General features: G+C 38.4%; 1 non-coding gene across 1 annotated transcript; it reads left to right on the plus strand.

Moving 5' to 3' along the window:
- The first annotated feature begins 4,181 nt into the window (after positions 1-4,181).
- Positions 4,182-4,317, plus strand: LOC118987013 (small nucleolar RNA SNORA48). The gene has a single exon (XR_005066498.1). It is a non-coding gene; the product is annotated as a small nucleolar RNA SNORA48 (small nucleolar RNA).
- The last annotated feature ends 16,182 nt before the right edge of the window (positions 4,318-20,499 follow it).

Genomic DNA, 20,499 nt, shown 5'->3' on the forward strand with positions numbered 1-20,499 from the left:
TCTGCATTTCTTTGTATAAATTTTAGGGATAATAAGGAGTCTTTGACTGCCATTTCCTTATGTTACTGACAATTAAGTTTATCAGAAAAGCTCCCAGGATTAAATATTTGTTTTGGAAATAGAATAACAAGGGGAAAGTTATACAACTATAATATGCCAAAAAGGAGAGATCGTGGTCAGACACAGTTATAGCTAGAGAAAGAAAAGACAGCCAAGTAGCGAATGAATATGAAGAACTACCTGTCCACAGGGGTTCATATCGCCAGCAAGAAGTCAGCTTTCTTTTTTGGCTCCTCATGTCTTTCTTCCTGAAATTTCCATTGCTGCTTTCAGCCTCTTACCCTTCCTAGCTGCCGCATATTTGGAGACCTTATCCCAGGCTGTGATAGCTTGTCAGGGACTTAAAGTCTGAGCAGTTCTCTGCCTGTCTTACTACTATAGGAAAGGAAGTGTGTTTTACTAATATTTGCTGTTGAGAGTCTCTCCTTGTATAAATGTTATTATTTTATTTGTGATGATTAGGTTCTATGAACAATATCTACCTTAAACCTTTTTGAATATAAGATTCTACTAAGAATTAAGTGGGATATAAATTCTACTAAGAGGCCTAAACTATATTCCCTCATTCCATATCCCTGTACTCAGTTCTTCACTGTAGCATATATCACTATCTACTCTTCTATATATTTTACTTATTTTTTTCCTGTTTGATCATATAGACATAAAAGCCGTAAGGATAGGGAGTTTGTTTATTATTGTGTCCTCAGTGCTAGAACAGATCCTGGAATAAAATAAGACTCAATTAATATTTTTAAATGGATAAATGAATAATAAATTAACGTTATGAACGAATCAAAGGAACTTAAACACTGTGTATTATGTCAGATCTGTGTGAAAATGTTTTCAGAGTTCCAAATAATAAAATTGCAAACCAACATGAGAAACATATGCTGTTTGTAGATGATTATTTATTTGTTTTAAATACAGGACAAATAATAATGATCAGGGTGAAGTACTCTAGGCTATATGAATTTAAGCATTATAGGTCTATTCACAGATACGTCTTATTTAGCATGATCTCTATGAATGTTATTTTTTTAAATATTTTATTTATTTATTTTTAGATAGAAGGGAAGGGAAGGAGAGAGAGTGGGAGAGAAACATCAGTGTGTGGTTGCCTCATATGTGTCCCCTACTGGGAACCTGGCCTGCAACCCAGGCACGTGCCCCCACTGGGAATCAAACCAGCAACCCTCTGCTTCACAGGCCCGTGCTCAATCCACTGAGCTACACCAGCCAGGGCTCTATGAATGTTATTTTTAAAGACAATATCTTTTAGAATTTTTTATTTAATTTTAAAGAGAAGGGAAGGGAGGGACAAAGAGAAAGATCAGTGTGACATAGAAACATCTATTGATTGCATCTTGTACATGCTCTACCCAAGGACAGAAACTGCAACTTAGGCATGTGCCCTGACCAGGAATCAAACTAGCGAACTTGCACTTTGTGCAATGCACAACCAACTGAGCCACCGCCATCGAGGTTCTATGAGTATTATTGTCATGTAACTCATACCCCTTGGTTCAAAATCTGTGATCAGCATACAATTTCTAATTATAATTGTACTTTTCATGTAGGTGTCCTTAAAGGGATAAGAAATCAGTGATTTAGCCTTTGCTTCTTGGACTGCCACTATGTGCCAAACACTGCACTAAGGAAGACCTGGGCATAGAATGGGAAGAGAGCAAATTGGGTTTCCACATTCCCGGCATTTACTGATAATTGTGGGGATGAAACTTAAATAAATAAATTTATAATAAACATGTGATAACAAATTTTGATAAATTTTCTAAAGGAAAGTTACCGGATATCATGTTGGCCAGAGAAAGTCTCAGAGAGTGACTGTTATAGTAAACTAAAATAACAGGAGTAAATTATGCAAAAAGCATGGAAACAATATTTCAAAAAGAGGGAACAACAACTGTCATGGATCTGAGGTGGGAATGAATGACATGGTGAGGAACTGAAAAAAGATCAGTTTGTCTGTAGTAATATATAAGAGAACAATTATGGATGTATAGACAGGAGTTAGATCGTACTGTTTTGTGGGCAACGTTAAATAGTTTGCAATTTATCTAAGGTTCAAATGCTATACTTTGACAGATTTGGTACTGCCTGGTGTAGCTCAGTGGATTGAGTGTGGGCTGTGAACCAGAGGGTCACCAGTTCAATTCCCAGTCAGGGCACATGCCAGGATTGTAGGCCAGGTCCCCAGTGTGAGCCACATGAGAGGCCACTACACACTGATGTTCCTCTCCCTCTCTTTCTCCCTCCCTTCTCCTCTCTCTAAAAATAAATAAATAAATAAAAATTTAAAAAGAGAAAGATTTGACACAGGCAAAATGACATGATCTAATTTTCATTTTTAAAAAAACACTCTGTTGGGCCTGGCTGGTGTAGCTCGGTGGATTGAGCGCGGGCCTGCGAACCTCACAATCGCGGTTCGATTCCCAGTCAGGCCATATGCCTGAGTTGCAGGCCAGTTGCCAGCAGGGGACTCACAAGAGGCAACCATACATTGATATTTCTCTCCTTCTCTCCTCTCTTTCCTCTCTAAAGACAAATAAATAAAATCTTTAAAAAAAACACTCTGTTGCTTTGGAGAAAATGGATTTGTTGGAGAGAAGAACAGCAGAGGACACTCAATGAGGAGGTTATTAAAATAACGTAAGAAAAAGATATTAGTAAATTAAGGCAGAATGGTGACAAAAGAAATGTAGAAATGAGAAGACTCAGAACTGAGCCCTAAGGAATAGTCATTGAAGAACTGTAGAGAAAAGTGAGGTGCTGTGAAAGCCAGAAACTGGTTCCAAGAGAAAAGAAATAATCAGGTGTGTCAGAGACTGTGGGGAGGTTGAATTAGATAACAATGAAAAGTATGTCAAATCTGTATGGCAATGTAGTGATCTTTTCTGACCTCTGTAAAAAAAGTTTTAGTGGATTCAGAAGCTATGTTGAAGTAGACCAAAGAGGGAGTATAGGTTTTCTGTTTCAGGCATGTCATCTCTGCTGAAAACAAAAAGTAATGGTTAACAGATAAGAAAACATCTATTTAAAGCTTTAAAGATTTGTAAGGTAAGGAATTATCAGGATAAAACTTAAGGGACTGTGAGAACATAAAGAAGTGAAGTAAGGACATCAGCTTTGTCCTGAAGACATTTGCTGAATTTGAAGTTTGAGATTTCAACTTTGCAAAAACCACCCAAAGGATGGGATAAACATCATAAGTCTGGAACCAATAAAAGTGGAAACTCTAATAGAAGTCTTTTTCCCATTTGATTGATGCCCAAAATGACTAAACCCTCAGAGAAGAAGTTAACTTGCTTTCTCAACTATTATCCCACATGACTACAAGGAAGAATTTCCTTGGTTGTGCAAAGCAGGACAGGGCGGAGCAAGAGAATTCTCCAGAAGAAGAACTAGATGAAATGGAGACAAGTAATTTAGCAAATAGAGAATTTAGAATAATGTTATAATGATACCAAACAGCATGAAAAAAGTCAGAAATAACAAAAAAGGACCAGTCAGTAATAAGAATGCAATATCTGAAGTAAATAATACACTGGAAGGAATAAACAGGTTAGATGAAGCAGAGGATCAAATTGGTGATTTAGAATACAAGGTAGAAAAACCACCCAGACAGAGCAGCAAAAAGAAAAAAGAAGTTAAGAAAATAGGAGAGCTGAAGGAATATTTTGGACAACATGAAAAGTAACATCTGTGTTATGGGAATGCCAGAAGGAGGAGAGAGGGAGCAAGGGACTGAGAACCTATTTGAAGAAATAATGACCCAAATCTTCCCTAATCTGGTGAAGCATAAAGACACTCAAGTCCAGAAAGCTCAGAGAGTCCCAAACAAGTTGGACCCAAAAAGGTCTACACTGAGACACATCATAATTAAAGTGACAAGCCTTAAAGACAAGGAGAAAATCCTAAAAGCTGCAAAAGAAAAACATGTAGTTACCTACAAGACAGCACCAATTAGACAGGTATCTGATTACTCATAAGAAATATTTTATGCCAGAAGGGAGTGGTGTGAAATACTCAAGATGATCACAAGAAAGGACCTACAAGCAAGGCTACTTTACTCAGCAAGACTATCAGTTAAAATTGAAGGAGAATGTCCCTGATCTGGGTAGAGTTGCACCAGGTTTGGTGGTGCTTGTCTCATATCAACCAGGGACAAAGTAACTCCATGTTTATCCCAGGTTGTTTTTTGGTCTGTGCCCATGCATGGTTCATGCCTTAGACACATGAAAAACTATATATAAATACATAAAATTGAAGGAGAAATAAGAAGCGTCCTAGACAAGAAAAAGCTAAAGGACTTTATTTTATTTTTTAAAATATATTTTATTGATTATGTTATTACAGTTGTCCCATTCCCCCCCTTCATTCCACTCCACCCTGCACACCCTCTCCCCCACCATTCCCCAACTTTAGTTCATGTCCATGTGTCTTAAGTTCTTTAGCTTTTACATTTCCTATACTATTCTTGCCCTCCCCCTGTCTATTTTCTACCTACCATCTATGCTACCTATTCTCTACCTTTCCTCCTTCTCTCCTCCCACTCCCCTGTTGCTAACCCTCCATGTGATCTCCATTTCTTTCTTTTTTTGTGTGATCTCCATTTCTATGGTTCCACTCCCGATCTAGCTGTCCTCTTAGTTTGCTTTTGTTTTAGGTGTGGTTGTTAATAACTGTGAGTTTGCTGTCCTTTCACTGTTCATATTTTTATCTTCTTTTTCTTAGATAAGTCCATTTAACATTTCATAAAATAAGGGCTTGGTGATAATGAACTCTTCGAACTTGAACTCTGTGCTTATCTGCAAAGCACTCTATCTGCCCTTCCATTCTAAATGAAAGCTTTGCTGGATAGAGCAATCTTGGATGTAGGTCTTTGGATTTCATGACTTGGAATACTTCTTTCCAGCCCTTTCTTGCCTATAAGGTCTCTTTTGAGAAATCAGCTGACAGTCTGATGGGAACTCCTTTGTAGTAACTGTCTCTTTATCTCTTGCTGCTTCTAGGATTCTCTCCTTCATTTTTTAAAACATTTTTATTTATTTTTACACAGGGAAAGAGAGGGAGAGAGTCAGAGAAACACCAATGTATGGTTGCCTCCTACACGGCCCCCACCTGGGACCTGGCCTGCAACCCAGGCATGTGCCCCGACTGGGAATCGAACTGGCGACCCTTTGGTTCGCAGCCCATGCTCAATCCACTGAGCTACACCAGCCAGGGCTCTCCTTCATTTTTTAGCTTGGCTAATGTAATTATGATGTGCCTTGGTGTGTTCCTCCTTGCGTCCAGCTTCTTTGGGACTCTCTGAGCTTCCTGGATTTCCTGGAAGACTATTCCCTTTGACAGATTAGGGAAGTTCTCCTTTATTATTTGTTCAAATAACTTTCACACTTGTTGCTCTTCCTCTTCCCCTTCTGGTACCTCTATAATTCAGATATTGGAATGTTTAAAGATTTCCTGGAGGTTCCTAAGCCTCTCCTCATTTTTTAAAAAAATTCTTGTTTCTTCATTCTGTTCTGTTTGAATGTTTCTTTCTTCCTTCTGGTCCATTCCCTTGATTTGAGTCCCAGTTTCCTTCTCATCACTATTGGTTCCCTGTGCATTTTGCTTCATTTCACTTAGCTGTCATTTGTTCATCTAATTTGCAACCAAATTCAACCAATTCTGTAAGCATCCTGATCAGCAGTATTTTGAACTGTGCATCAGATAGGTTGGCTATCTCTTGGTCGCTTAATTGTATTATTTCTGGAGCTTTGATCTGTTCTTCCTTTTCAGCCATTTTTCTTGTCTTGTCTCGCCTGTTATGTAGTAAGGGGCAGAGCCTCAGGTGTTCACCTGGGCAGAGCAACCCACTCACTGGGTTGTGACACTGTATGAGGGAGTGGGGTCTGATGGGAACAATGGTGCTTGCTCCACTCTCTGTTGGACCTCAGTCCCTTCCGCCACTTACCCCAAGCAAACGGGGCCTTTATGGTGCTGATTATCATGTGGGTGGGCTTGCGTGTGTTCTAGGACCCTGTGGGTCTCTCCAATGAACTCTCCTGTGAGGCTGGGAGTCTCTCCCTGCACGTCAACTCCCACAGGTATTTTCAATCAGTGTTTTGGGGCTTTGTTTCCCAGTGCTAGAGCCCTGGGTTGCTTGATCTGTCTCGCTCCCTGGTTATCTGCTCACAAATGTGAGACCCCTGCCTGGTCAGCCAGCTGCCTTGCACATGGTGCCCCGCTTCTCAATTGCTGCATTGATGGGTCTTCCCTTTGCCACCGCACATCCAGGTTCTGCCAGCCGCTGCCTGGGCGCCCAGGGTCTGTCCGGTGCTTTCTTGTGCATCTGGAGTGCCTTGCGCACCCGGGTCATCGCTTGCTGTGTCATGACCCCTTTCCACTCAGCCTCCCAACTCTGCCCCACCTACTGATCTGGAGAAATGTGTCTATTTCAGCTCCTTGGCTGTCTAACTTCCATACAGCTCAATTTTCTGTCAGTTTTGGTTGTTATTTTGTTTCTAAATTTTTGTTGTCCTTATTTTGGTTGTGCTAGAAGGCACAGTGTATCTATCTATGCTTCCATCTTGGCCAGAAGTCAGGACTTTCTTAACACCAAAACAGCAACAAATGTTAAAGGGCTTGCTTTAAGAAGAAGAAAAAAAAGAAAAGAAAAAGAAAACAAAGGAAAACAGTCTAACAATAAAATGGCACTACATACATATCTATCAATAATCACCTTAAATGTAAATGGCTTAAAAGCTGCAATCAAAAGACAGAGGGTAGCTTAATGGATAAGAAAAAAAGATCCTTGTATATGCTGCCTCCAAGAAACCCATCTCAGATAGAAAGATACACACAGACTAAAAGTAAAGGAATGGAGAAAAATATTCCATGTGAATGGAAAATAAAAAAGTTGGGGTAGCAGTACTTATATCTGACAAAATAGACTTTAAAACCAAGGCTGTAGTATGATCTGTTCTTTACATCATGACACAAAGAAGAATACTACATAATAATAAAGGGGACAATCCAACAAGAGGATAAAATGCTAATAAACATTTACCCACCCAACATAGGGGCACCTAAATATGTGAAGGAAATCTTGAAGGACATAAAAGGAGAGATTGACAGAAATACAGTCATAGTCAAGAATTTTAACACCCCATTGAATTCACTAGATAGATCTTCCAGGCATAAAATCAATAAGAAGCCAGCAGCCTTAAGTGACACACTAGATCAAATGGATTTAATTGATATCTTCAGAGTATTTCACCCTAAAGCAGTAGAATATACATACTTTTCAAGTGCACATGGAATGTTTCTTAGGATAGACCACATATTAAGACACAAAATGAGTGTCAATCAACTTAAGAAGATTGAAATTATATCAAGCACTTTTTTGACTACAATTCTGTGAATACAGAAATCAATCGCAAGAAGAACATTAGAAAACATATGAAGATATGGCAGCTAAATAACATGTTATTAAATAATGAATGGGTCAACAATTACATCAAGGAAGAAATCAAAAGATACCTTGGAACAAATTAAAGTGAAGACACAACAATCCAAAATCTGTGGGACACTGGGAAACAATCCTAACAGGGAAATTCATAGCATTACAGGCCTATCTCAAACCATCAAACAAACAAACAAACAAAAGCCGAAAAGCTCAAATAAAGAATCTACCTTCACACTTAAAGGAACTTGAAAAAGAACAATAAATGAAACCCAAAGGGAGTAGAAGGAAGGAAATAAGAAAGATTGGAACAGAAGTAAATGAAATGGAATCTAAAAGAATAATACAGAAGATCAATGAATCCAGGACCTAGTTCTTTGAAAGATAAACAAGATCGATAAACCTTTCACCAGACTCATCAAGGAAAAAAGAGAAAGTATCCAAATAAGTAGAATCAGAAATGAAAGACAAGAAATAACAACTGGGCCCTGGCTGGTGTAGCTCAGTGGATTGAGCGCGGGCCTGCGAACCAGACGATCGCGGTTCCATTCCCAGTCAGGGCACATGCTTGGGTTGCAGGCCAGTTCCCAGTTCCCAGTTCCTGGCAGCGGATGCATGAGAGGCAACCATACATTGATATTTCTCTCCCTCTCTCCTTCCCTTCCCCTCTAAAGATAAATAAATAAAATATTGAAAAAAAAAGAAATAACAACTGACACCAAAGAAATACAAAGGATTGTAAGAAAATAATATAAAAAATGACATGCCAACAAACTGGACAACCTGGACTAAATTGATAAGTTCCTAAAAACAAACACTCTTTCAAAACTAAATCAGGAGGAATCAGAGAATCTAAATAGACAGGTCACATCTAGTGATATTGAAGCAGCAATCAAAAAACTCCCAACAAACAAAAACCCTGGACCAAATGGTTTCAAAGGTCAATTTTGTCAAATATTTTTAAAAATTTATTTTGAGAGGTGAAGGGAAAGAGAAAGAGGAGAGAAATATCAATGTGTCAATGCCTCTCACGAGCCCCCTACTGGGAACCTGGCCCACAACCCAGGGATGTGCCCTGATGGGGAATCAAACCAGCGACCCTTTGGTTCACAGGCCTGCACTCAATTCACTGAGCTACATCAGCCAGGGCTTTGAATTTTACAAAACATTCTGAGAAGAAATAAAACCTCTCTTTTTCAATCTATTTCATAAAATTCAACAGGAAGGAAACCTCCCAAACTCATTTCATGAGGCCAGCATTCCAAAATCAGATAAAGACACTACAGAGAAAGAAAATTATAGGTCAGTGTTCCTGAGAACATAGATGCTAAAACCTTCAAGAAAATAACAGCAAACTGAATACAGCAATGCATGAAAAACATTATACACTATGATCAAAAGAGATTTATTCCAGGAATGCAAGTTCGGTACAACATTCACAAATTAACAAATGATTTACCACATAAACAAAATGATGGATAAAAACCACATGATCATATCAAGAGATGCAGAAAAAGCATTTGATAAAATCCAGCACCCATTTAATGATAAAAACTCTCAGCAAAGAGGGAATAGAGGTAACAAACCTAAACATAGTAAAGGCCATATATGACAAACCCACTGCGAGCATCATACACAATGGGCAAAAAGTACAAGGGTTCCCCTTAAGATCGGGAACAAGACAGGGATATTCGCATTCATTTTTCTTATTCAACTCAGTACCAGAAATCCTAGCCACAGCAATCACACAAGAACAAGAAAAAAAGGCATCCAAATTGGAAAGGAAGAAGTAAAACCATCTTTATTTACAGATGACATGATACTGTACATATAGAACCCCAATGATTTCACCAAGAAACTGCTAGAATTTATAAATGAATTTAGCAAAGTAGAAGGATAAAAATTAATATCCAGAAATCAGGTGCATTTCTATATGCCAATAACAAACTAACAGAAAGGAAAATTAAGAAATAATTTCATTTATAATTGGTTCAAAAAGAGTAAAATATCTAGGAATAAACCTAACCAAGGATGTAAAAGACCTGTAGACAGAAAAATGTAAGACACTGAAGAAAGTAATTGAAGAAGAAACAAATAAGTGGAAGCACATACTGTGTTTATGGACAGGAAGAATTAACATCATTAAAATGCCCATACTATCCAAAGCATTCTATAGATTCAACAAAATTCCTATAAAAATTCCAATGATATATTTCACAGAACTGCAACAAATATTTCAAAAATTTATATGGAACCACAAGAGGCCCCATATTGCAACAGTGATCCTGAGAAAGAAGAACAAAGTTAGAGGAATCACACTACTTAATACAAAACTATTATAAGGCCATAGTAATCAAAATAGCATGGTACTGGCATAAAGACAGACACATAGATCAATGGAACTGAACAGGCAGCCCAGAAATAAACCCACACCTTTATAGTCTTTTAGTCTTCAACCGAGGAAACAAGCACATACAGTGGGCTAAAGATAGTTTTATTCCATAAATGGTGTTGGGAAAACTGGACAGATAGGTGTAAAAAAATGAAACTGGACCACTTTCTTATACCACACACAAGAATAAATCCAAGCCCTAGCTGGTGTGGCTCAGTGGTTGAGTGCTGGCCTGGGAATCATAGAGTTGCTGGTTTGATTGTCAGTCAGGACATGTGCCTGGGTTGCTGGCCAGGTCTCCAGTTTCAGGTGTGTGAGAAGCAACCCGCACATTGATGTTTTCCCCCTCCTTCTCCCTCCCTTGCCCTCTCTAAATAAACAAATAAACAAATAAAATCTTTAGAAAAGAAAGTTTAAAAAAAGAATACATTCAAAATGGATCAAAGACTTAAATATTAGACCTGAAACCATAAAAATCCTAGAAGAAAACATAAGCAGCAAAATCTCAGTCATTGCTTGTAGCCACTTTTTATTGGTTATATCTCCCCAGGCAAGGGACACAAAAGAAAAAATAAACAAATGGGACTGCATTTAACTAAAAAGTTTTTGCACAGAAAAAGAATCACCAACAAAATAAAAAGACAACCCACAGAATGGGAGGACATATTTGCTAATACACCTGATAGGGGGTTAATATCCAAAATTGATAAAGTACTTATAAAATTCAACGGCAACAAAAAACCAAGGCAATTAAAAAATGGGCAAAGGACATGAACAGACACTTCTCCAAAGAAGACATACAGATGGGCAATAGACATATGAAAAGATTCTCAATGCCAGTAATCATCAGAGAAATGCCTATTAAAACCACAATGGGACGCTATCTCACAGCTGTCAGAATGGCTATCATCAGTAAATCAACAAACAATTCCTGACCAGGATGTAAAGTAGGTGAACCCTTTTGCACTATTGGTGAGAATGCAAATTGGTGCAGCCACTGTGGAAAGCAGTACAGAGATACCATGAAAAATTGAAATGGAAATGCCTTTTGACTCAGTGATCCCATTTCTAGAAATGTACCTGAAGGAACCCAAAACATGGATTTAAAAGAACATAAGCACCCCTATGTTCATTTCAGAGTTATTTACAATTGCCAAGATATGGAAGCAGCCCAAGTGTCCATCAATGGATGAGTGGATAAAACAACTATGGGACATTTACACAATAGAATACTACTTGGCTATAAAAAAGAAGAAAATTCTAGCTTTTGTGACAGTATGAATGGACCTGGAGAACATTAAGTGAAATAACCCAGTCAGAGAAAGACAAATACTATATGATTTCACTCATCCGTGGGATTTAATGAACAAACTGAACTAACAAGGAAAATGGGGACAGACTCATAGATGGAGAATGGGTGACAGCTAGTGGGGAGGGGAGGTTATTGGGTGGAGGAATTGAGCAAAAAAGGAAAAAAGACTCATAGACACGGATAACATTGTGGTGATTGATGGGAGGCGGGGGGTATAAAAGGACTAAATGGTAATGGAAAAATGCAATAAAGATGAAATAAAACTTATAGGAAAGTTGAAAAATATAAACATCAGTACAGAAAGGCAAAGAGGTAGAATAAAGTAGTCCCCCCTTTTCCCTGGAGCATAAGTTCTAAGATCCCCAGTAAATGCCTGAAACAGCGGTACTGAACCCGATATGTACTATATTTTTCCTATGCATACATACCTATGATCAAGTTTAATGTATAAATTATGCAATTTCACAGGTAGAAGATTCGTCCTTACCCTAGCTCTTAGCAACCAAAGCTTGGTTTTTTCTTGCCTTACTGTAAACTTTCACCTTTTCACTTAAAGGAAGTACTTATGGCTTCTCTTTGGTGTATTCAAATTGCCAGCATCATCACACTTGCACTTGGAGCCATTATTAAGTAAAATGTGCATTACTTGAACAGAAATAGTCAATCTGATAGACAAGGCAGCTACTAAGTGACTAATGGGTGGGTAGCATATACATCATGGGTAAGCTGGATAAAAGCACGATCGACATTCAGGTGGGATGGGGTAGAATGGTGAGAGGCTTCATCGTGTTACTCAGAACAGCAGACAATTTAAAATTTATGAATTGTTTGTTTCTAGAATTTTCCATTTAATATTTTTGGACCGTGGTTAACCATGGGTAACTGAAACTGCAGAAGTGAAACTGTTGGTAAGTGGAGAACTAGTGTATATGAAAGAGAGGGTACAAAATTATTTTCTAGCTAGGTTTTGTTATTGTTTGGTAAGTTTCAAATCAAGTTATATAATATAACATCCAGCAGATAAAGATTTTTTCTGAAAAAAGATAGAAAAAAGCAAACAGGAAATAAACTTGGAGCTTAGAGTGACAGACTCAGGTGCAAATCAGATTTCCAGAAGGAAAGAAGACAGAAGCAATAGTTGAGAGCTTTCAGAACTGAGAAGAAACACCAGGTAGAGCATCCAAAGAGAAAGAGATTACTTTCATAGAAAAGAGAGACACACTAGACAGCTGACAGCTAATTCCCAATAGGAACATTGGAGCCAAAAGACAGTCAAATGATAGCTTTAATATGCCACCAGAAAATAACTACCAATCTATAATTTTATGGCTTGCAAAAGTATCTTTCATGAAAAAGGGTGAGCTATATAATGAGAGAACATACTATCAGTAGAACCTCAGTAAAGGAGATTCTAATGGTAGAATAAAAATTATCTCGTTCCTGGCTGATGTGGCTCAGTGGGTTGAGTGCCAGTCTGCGAAGTAGGAGGCTGCTGGTTCAATTCCCAGTTGGGGCACATGCCTGGGTTGTAGGCTAGGTCCCTGGGTCGGGGTAGGTGAGAGGCAACCACACATTGATGTTTCTTTCCCTCTCTTTCTCCCTCCTTTCCCCTCTCTCTAAAAATAAAGTTTAAAAAATTATCTCAGATGCCAGGGATGCAGGTAGGAGAGAAGAGCAAAGCATATGAAAAATATATGGATAAACCGACATAACTATTAACTGTACAAAAAAGTAAATAAGTCTTACAGGGTTAAAGTATATAAATATATAGAATTAAAATACAATGTTAGCACATATTGAGAGGAGCAGTAAATGAATCTAGTATTTAAGTTGCTTATGTTGTCTAAAAAGAGAGTATTGATTAGTTTCAAATTTTTGTGTTTTCATATTGTGGTCTGAGGGATAACCACTTAAAAATAAAATCAGAGGACATAAACTAGAAATCAGAAGAATAAGCCCTGGCTGGTATAGCTCAGTGGATTGAGCATGGGCCTGTGAAGCAAAGGGTCGCTGGTTCGATTCCCAGTCAGGGCACATGCCTGGGTTGCAGGCCGGGTCCCCAGTAGGGGACACATGAGAGGCAACCACACACTGATGTTTCTCTCCCACTCTTTATCCTCCCATTCCCCTCTCTCTAAAAATAAAGAAATAAAATATTTTTAAAAAGAAGAACAAGAAAGTGTGGAATAAGAAAAGGTGAAAGAGAAGGGAAAGAAACTTGGAAAAGAGGGACTTATAATACAAAAATAAAGTGGCAGATTTAATGCAAATATTTAAGAAGGTAAAATGAACAAAGATTGTCAGAAAAGTACAACCCGTTAAGTTATTTACTGAGAAATATTAAAAACATAATGAAGCAAGAAGTTGAAAGGAAAAACCTGGAGAAACTATATACCATAAAATAGTACACAACCCAACTTGATCTGTAGATTCAAGATAATTCCTATAAAAATCTCAGCTAATGCCCTGCTTGGTGTGACTCAGGTGGTTGGAGTGTTGTCTCATAACTGAAACTTTGTGGGTTCAATTCCCAGTCAGGGCACATACTCAGTTGTGATTTTGATCTCTGGTCTGGGCATATATGATCCCTGGTTCTGGCACATACAAGAGGCAAGCAATCCATGTCTCTATCTAGCATCGATATTTCTTTCTTTCCCTATCTCTCACCCTTCTTGCTCTAAAAGCAATGAAATAATGTCCTCAGATGAGGATAAAACAATCTCAGCTAGCTTCCTTGTAGAAATTGATAAGTTCACCTTAAAATTAATATGAAAATTCAAGGTGATCAAAACAACCAAAAACCTTGAAGAACAAAGTTGAAGGACTCGCATATTTTAACTTCAAAACTTACTACAGACCTATAGTAATCAAGACTGTGGTACAAGTCCCCGAGTGCTGTGGCTCAAGTGGTTGAGCGCTGGTCTGGGAACCAAAGACTGTGGTACTGGCACAAAAATAGACATAGAAATCAGTGAAATAGCACTGGCTGGTGTAGCTCGGTGGATTGAGCGCGGGCCTGTGAACTGGAGGATCGAGGTTCAATTCCGAGTCGGGGCACATGCCTGGGTTGCAGGCCAGTTCCCAGCAGGGGACTCATGAGAGGAAACCGTACATTGATACTTCTCTCCTTCCCTTCCTCTCTAAAGATAAATAAAATCTAAAAAGAAAGAAAGAAATCAGTGAAATAAATACATAGAGAGCAATGAAAGCGCACAGAAAAAAAAAATCCTCAAATTGACAGTCAATTGATTTTTTATAAGGGTGCAAGACATTCAAAGAGGAAAAAATAATCTCTTTAACAAAAAATTTTGGGACAGCTGGATGCTCATGTGCAAAATAGTGGTTGGCCAAGTCTCTCTTTTTCTTACTCATTTTTAAAAAATATCTCTCAGATTTATTATTGGGTTTCATGGAATCAACAACAAGTACATACTTTGCTGTCTGTGCATGAACTCAGCAACAGCTGTGAAGTGACCGATTGCCAACAAACTGTGAAAGAATTGTTGTGATTGGTAACTGATCATGATGCACATCTGTTACTTATATAGTTATTTGTGCACTGAAGAGCTAGCAGCAAAGTCTACTTTATGCACTAACTGGTGCTGTTCACCTTAAGAGTGGTAACTGAAGTTTGCATATTGCAACCAAGCAAAGTGAGAACAATCTGTACACATGCTTTACTTATTAGATTCTACTTGCAAGTGATACACAACACTCACACATAGTATAGGAACCTTGCAATATCATGTTTCTATTTCTTCCCTTCCAAATTTATGCTATTTTTGTCATGCTTTACTTTTACATGTTACAAATCCACAAAATATTGGTCATTTTTGCTTTAGACTGTTGACTGTCTTTAAAGAGATTTAACACAGGCCTGTGAACCAGACAATCGGGGTTCAATTCCCAGTCAGGGCACATGCCTGGGTATCAGGCCAGTTCCCAGCAGGGGAAGCACAAGAGGCAACTATACATTGATGTTTCTTTCCCTCTCTCCTTCCCTTCCACTCTAAAGATAAATAAATAAAAAACTTAAACAAAGAGATTTAAGTAAGAAAAAAGTCATTATACCTACCCACATGTTTCCAGTGCTCTGCATTCCTTTGTGCAAATCTGGATTTTCATCCTGTAGCAGGACTGAAGGACTTCTTTTAACATTTCTTGGAGTTCAGGTCTTCTGGTGATTAATTCTTTCAGCTTTTTAATAGTGGAATAAGTCTTTATTTTGCCTCTGTTTTGAAAGATACATTTACTGGGCAAAAAGTTTAGGTTGACTTCTCTTTTCTTTCACTGCTTTTGAGATACTGCACTTCTTCTGACTTGCATTTTTCTGGTGAGAAATCTCCCGCCCTCTGTATGTAATGTGCCTTTTTTCCCTCTGGCTGCTTTTAAGATTTTCTCTATCACTGGTTTTAAGTAATTTCATAATCACATGCCTTCGTACATGTGCCTTAGTTTTTCCCATGTTTCCTGTGCTCAGGGTTCACTGATCTAATTTTTGAGTGCTCACTACTTAGCACACTTACCTGACATGTTTCACATATATCTGTAAATATTTCCTGAATCAAATTGAATGAGTTGGTAAAGTATATCAACTGTATGACTGCATTTATTTGGATTTTAAAGTATTTCAATTAGTTAAACAAAGTCACTTTCACCAACAAGTATTATCTTTTTTCTCTGGGCCTTACTCTCCCTCCAGCTTTTCCCATCTACTGCCTTGTGCTTTAAGATACACTATACCTGATTTATTTTAAGTGTTCAAACCTGTTATGATGTTTCATGCTTCTGTGCCTTTGCACATGCTATTCTTCCTGCTTTTACCTCCTCTGTCTGCCTGGAGAACTACTATTAATCTTTCAGGACCCAGCTCAGTTGATTCAGATTCCAAGGAGCTTAAGGCCTTTTGACTCAAATACCTTTCCCATCTGACTGACCACTTCTTCATTTGAGACCACTTTTATTTTGTAAATAGTTCCATCATATCATTTATCACATTTGTCTACCTGAAGACTCCTAGCACTTAGCTCAATTCCAGGCATTTTGAGGTGCTTAGCAATTATTACTTGAATAAATTGAAGTTGGGGAAAGTTTAAGAAAAGGAATTTTAAAATTGTGATAAAGTGATATGAAGCTAGATCAAGTTATTTTCAAATAAAAACATATTGAGGCACACAAACAGAAAATATATGCATATCTTAAGCATACGACTTCATGATTTTCCACAAAGAAAATGCATTCATGTAGCCAGTGTCCAGATGAAGAAATAGAATATTACCAAACTTCCAGAGGTTTGCCAGGTGCCCTTTCCTAGTCACTATCTCCCCTATGGTAACCATGATTCTAACATGAGAGATAAGTTTTACCTGTATAACAACTTTCACATTTTAGTCAAGTCTGAATCAAAATTTGATAGTCTGATCACGCATGACTACAGCTACCAATGGCTGAGACTTACTGAGACTTACTGATTAATTTATCCTCAGAGCCTCACTGTGAAGTAGAGACTATCATTGCTTCCAGTTTTCCAATGAAGAGCCTGGGATACAAAAACGGTAAGCAATTGCTCAAAGGCACGTAACAGGTAAGTGGCAGAGCTGGTATTGGAACCTAGATAGCAAGTCTCCAGCGTTTGTGCAATGCAATGCAAAATATGATAAACCTGTGGTTTTAAAAGTATTATGGTTCATTGCCTGCCTTTGGAAAAATGTGAATGTCAAAACAAGGGATAGCTTGAGAGAGGGTTTCCAGGCAATAGGGTCAGGTGCCCTTTATATTCCAGGGCTACATAGTTGTTGAAGATAAACCTGCCTGAATTCAAAAGCAAGCTCCACTGTTTATTAAACATGTGACCTTAGGAACTTACTTAACCCTTGTGTGCCTCAGTTTTCTCATCTGTGAAACATAGGTAATAATAGCACCTACATGCTAAGATTGTTGTGAAGGTTCAAGGAAACACTTCCAGAATGTGGTACGAGCTTCATTCATCCATCAGTCCACTCAACAAATATTTTTTTCAGTGCTTACCATGTGCCAGGCACTGCTCTTGGTGCTCAGGATGTGTGAGTGGGAAAAAAAAAATCCATGGTCCCTGCCCTCTTGGAACAGCCCAGAAGGGGTGGGGGATGGAGAGAACACAGTAAAAGTTTTAATATAGTGTGTTAGAAAATAAATACTGTATTTTTTAAAAGTAGAGTCAGGAGCAGTAGAAGTGCTGCAGAGGTTGAAAGCTGACAGTATTAAATAGAAGGGGAAGGGTAAACCTCACAGAGAAGCTAAGATTTGAACAAAGACTGGAAGAAGGTAAGGAACTAAGATATATGGGTATTGTGTACCTTTTGGAGAGCATTCAAAGCAGAGGGATCAAGTTGAACAAAGCCCCTAATGGTGGGAGTGTGCTTGGGTATTCTCGGAACGAGGCAGCTAGTACTGCTGGGCTGGGACCATCAAGGCACAAAGTGGCAGGAGAGGAGGTCCGAGAGGTATTGTATGTGGTTGGGGGAGGGGAATGGCCTTGTAGGTTGTTATTAGGATTGTGGTTTTTACTGAAAGCCACACTGAGAGATGTCGTGGGCTTTTCAGCAGAATTATAACATGATCAGATTTCATATTTTATAATGATCTTTCTGGATCTGTGTTGAGAATAGATAATGGGTGGGTATTGTGGATTGAATTGTGTCCCTACAAAGGATACGTTTAATTCCTTACCCCTAAATCTATGAATATGCCCTTATTGGAAATAGGGTCTTAGCAGATGTACTCAAGTTAAGATGAGGCCAGCCCTGGCTGGTGTAACTCAGTAGATTGAGAAGACGGGCCTGCAAACTAAACAACCACAGTTTCATTCCCAATCAGGGTACATGCCTGGGTTGCAGGCCAGTTCCCAGCAGGGGATTCACAAGAGGCAACCATACATTGATATTTCTCTCCCTCTCTCCTTCCCTTCCCCTCTAAAGATAAATAAATAAAATCTTGAAAAAAAAGATGAAGCCAAATGGTTTCTGGCCCTTGTGGCTCAGTTCGTTGGAGTGTTGTCGGTAACCACAGGGTCAAGGGTCAAGGGTTTGATTCTTGGTCAGAGCATACACCTAGGTTGTGGGTTCGATCCCAGGTCTAGGTGCATATGATCCCCAGTCTGGGCATATACTGGAGGGTCTGGGCATATACTGGAGGCAAATAATCGATGTTTCTCTCTCACATCAATGTTTCTCTCTTTTTTTTTTAATTTAATTTTATTTATTTATTTATCTTTAGAGGGGAAGGAGAGAGGGAGAGAAACATCAATGTATGGTTGCCTTTTGTGCATCCCCTGCTGGTAGTTGGCCTGCAAGGAACCGGCCTGCAACCCAGGCATGTGCCCTGACTGGGAATCGAACCGCGATCGTCTGGTTCGCAGGCCCGTGCTCAATCCACTGAGCTACACCAGCCAGGGCTATGTTTCTCTTTTTAAAAAGGCAATGAAACACGTCCTCAGGTGAGGATTAAAAAAACAAGATGAGGTCATATTCAATTAAATTGGGCCCCAATCCACTAATTGATGTTCTTATTAGAGGAGGGGAATTTGGGCACATAAACACACACAAAGGGAAGACATCTATGTGAAGACACACACACACACACACACACACACACATAAGGAGAACACCTTGTGAATGCAGACAGAAACTGGCATGATGTATCTATAAGCCAAGGAAGGCCATAGATTGCTGGCAACCAGCAGAGTTTAGGAGAGACAAACTGTCTTTCAGAGTCCTCAGAAAGAATCAACCCTGCTGAATTTTTGATTTGAGACTTTTGGCCACTAGAACTGTGATAAATGTGTCTGTTGTTTAAAGCCATCCATTTATGATACTTTGATGTGGCACCCCTAGGAACCTACCACAGTGGGCAAGGGTATAAGCAGTTAGAAGGTTATTGCAATAGTCTAGTCCAGTCAAGGGATGATGGGGGTCAGGATCAGGGTGTCAATCCTGTAAATGTAAAGTGGAAATGGTGAGAAGCCATCAGATTCTAGATACATTATGAAGGCAGAGCCAATAGAATCTGCTGATGTATAGGATATGAGGTGTGGCAAATGTTAGATATTATTATCTCTGTGAATAATTTAAATGTGTATCGATATATAACGTATACCTATTAATGTGTATTTTCATTGCCCCCAGTGTCCTAGGTTTGAGACTAATCAAACAAGGATAATTTGCCAGGAAAATCAAAAGAACCTTATTTTGCTGTATGATCAAAAGGTAAATCACATTACTTCACTGGGTCTCAATATCCTTCTTGGTAAAACAAGAAGGTTGGGCTCCACTGTATGACTGTATGATTCTATTATTATCAAGTGCCTTTTAGATGATAGTAAACTATTTTCTGACTTTCATGTTTGAAAACCTTTCTCCAAGTCCACAGTGGCTTTGATTAATAAAACTCTGTCCTCATTCTTGTTGATTCTCCACCATTTGATACTTTGAGTGCATTGAAAGGGGGATCCACCATACTTAAAATAGAATTACAGCAATACCAAAGTAACACTTTGTGCATTTTTTTTCAGGGATATGGGAGTGAGATGGGTTTGCCTAATGGGAGCCTGAAATAAACATTTGGAATTCTGGGTCTCAAGACTTCAGATTCCACTTCCCAGGGCACAGCCTGAGTTATCACCATCAGAGTGTTTATATTCATATTTTAGAAGGGTGATGAATTTATAAGATGAGGTAACAATAAAGTAGCAAACATTTATATAGGATTTGCTATATGTACAGTATTGCTCTGAGGGTTTTTAAAAATATTTATTCACTCACTCCTCACAATACTCCTATGAGCCAGGTACAATGACTATCCCCATTGCACAAATGAGAAAATTGAGGCATAGAGCAATTAATAACGTTTATTTTATTACACTAATAAGGAACCTTATGTCAAGCAGAAAAGTGGGACCTTTTAAAAATAATTAAAACATGGGTGGGTGAGCTGGGATGGGAGTAAAAGACACAAAACTGTACTTGAACAACAATTAAAATAAATAAATTTTTAAAAAGTGGGTAGTAGAAAGCAAAACAACAAAATAAAAATACTTAAAACAGAAATGGTAAATACAAGGCAATTTGCAGACTTACTATCAAGGAAAAAAGTTTTGCCAGGATCCCACAAACTAATTCTGATGGTGCCCATAATATATATATATATATATATATATATATATATATATATATATATACACATACATACATATATAATTAGGCCTATCCCTGTCTCCAATCCTTGTTGACATTG

The sequence above is a fragment of the Sturnira hondurensis genome, unplaced genomic scaffold (assembly GCF_014824575.4).
Source record: "Sturnira hondurensis isolate 20B ecotype Veracruz unplaced genomic scaffold, ASM1482457v3 Scaffold0004786, whole genome shotgun sequence".
Classification (NCBI taxonomy): Eukaryota; Metazoa; Chordata; class Mammalia; order Chiroptera; family Phyllostomidae; genus Sturnira; species Sturnira hondurensis.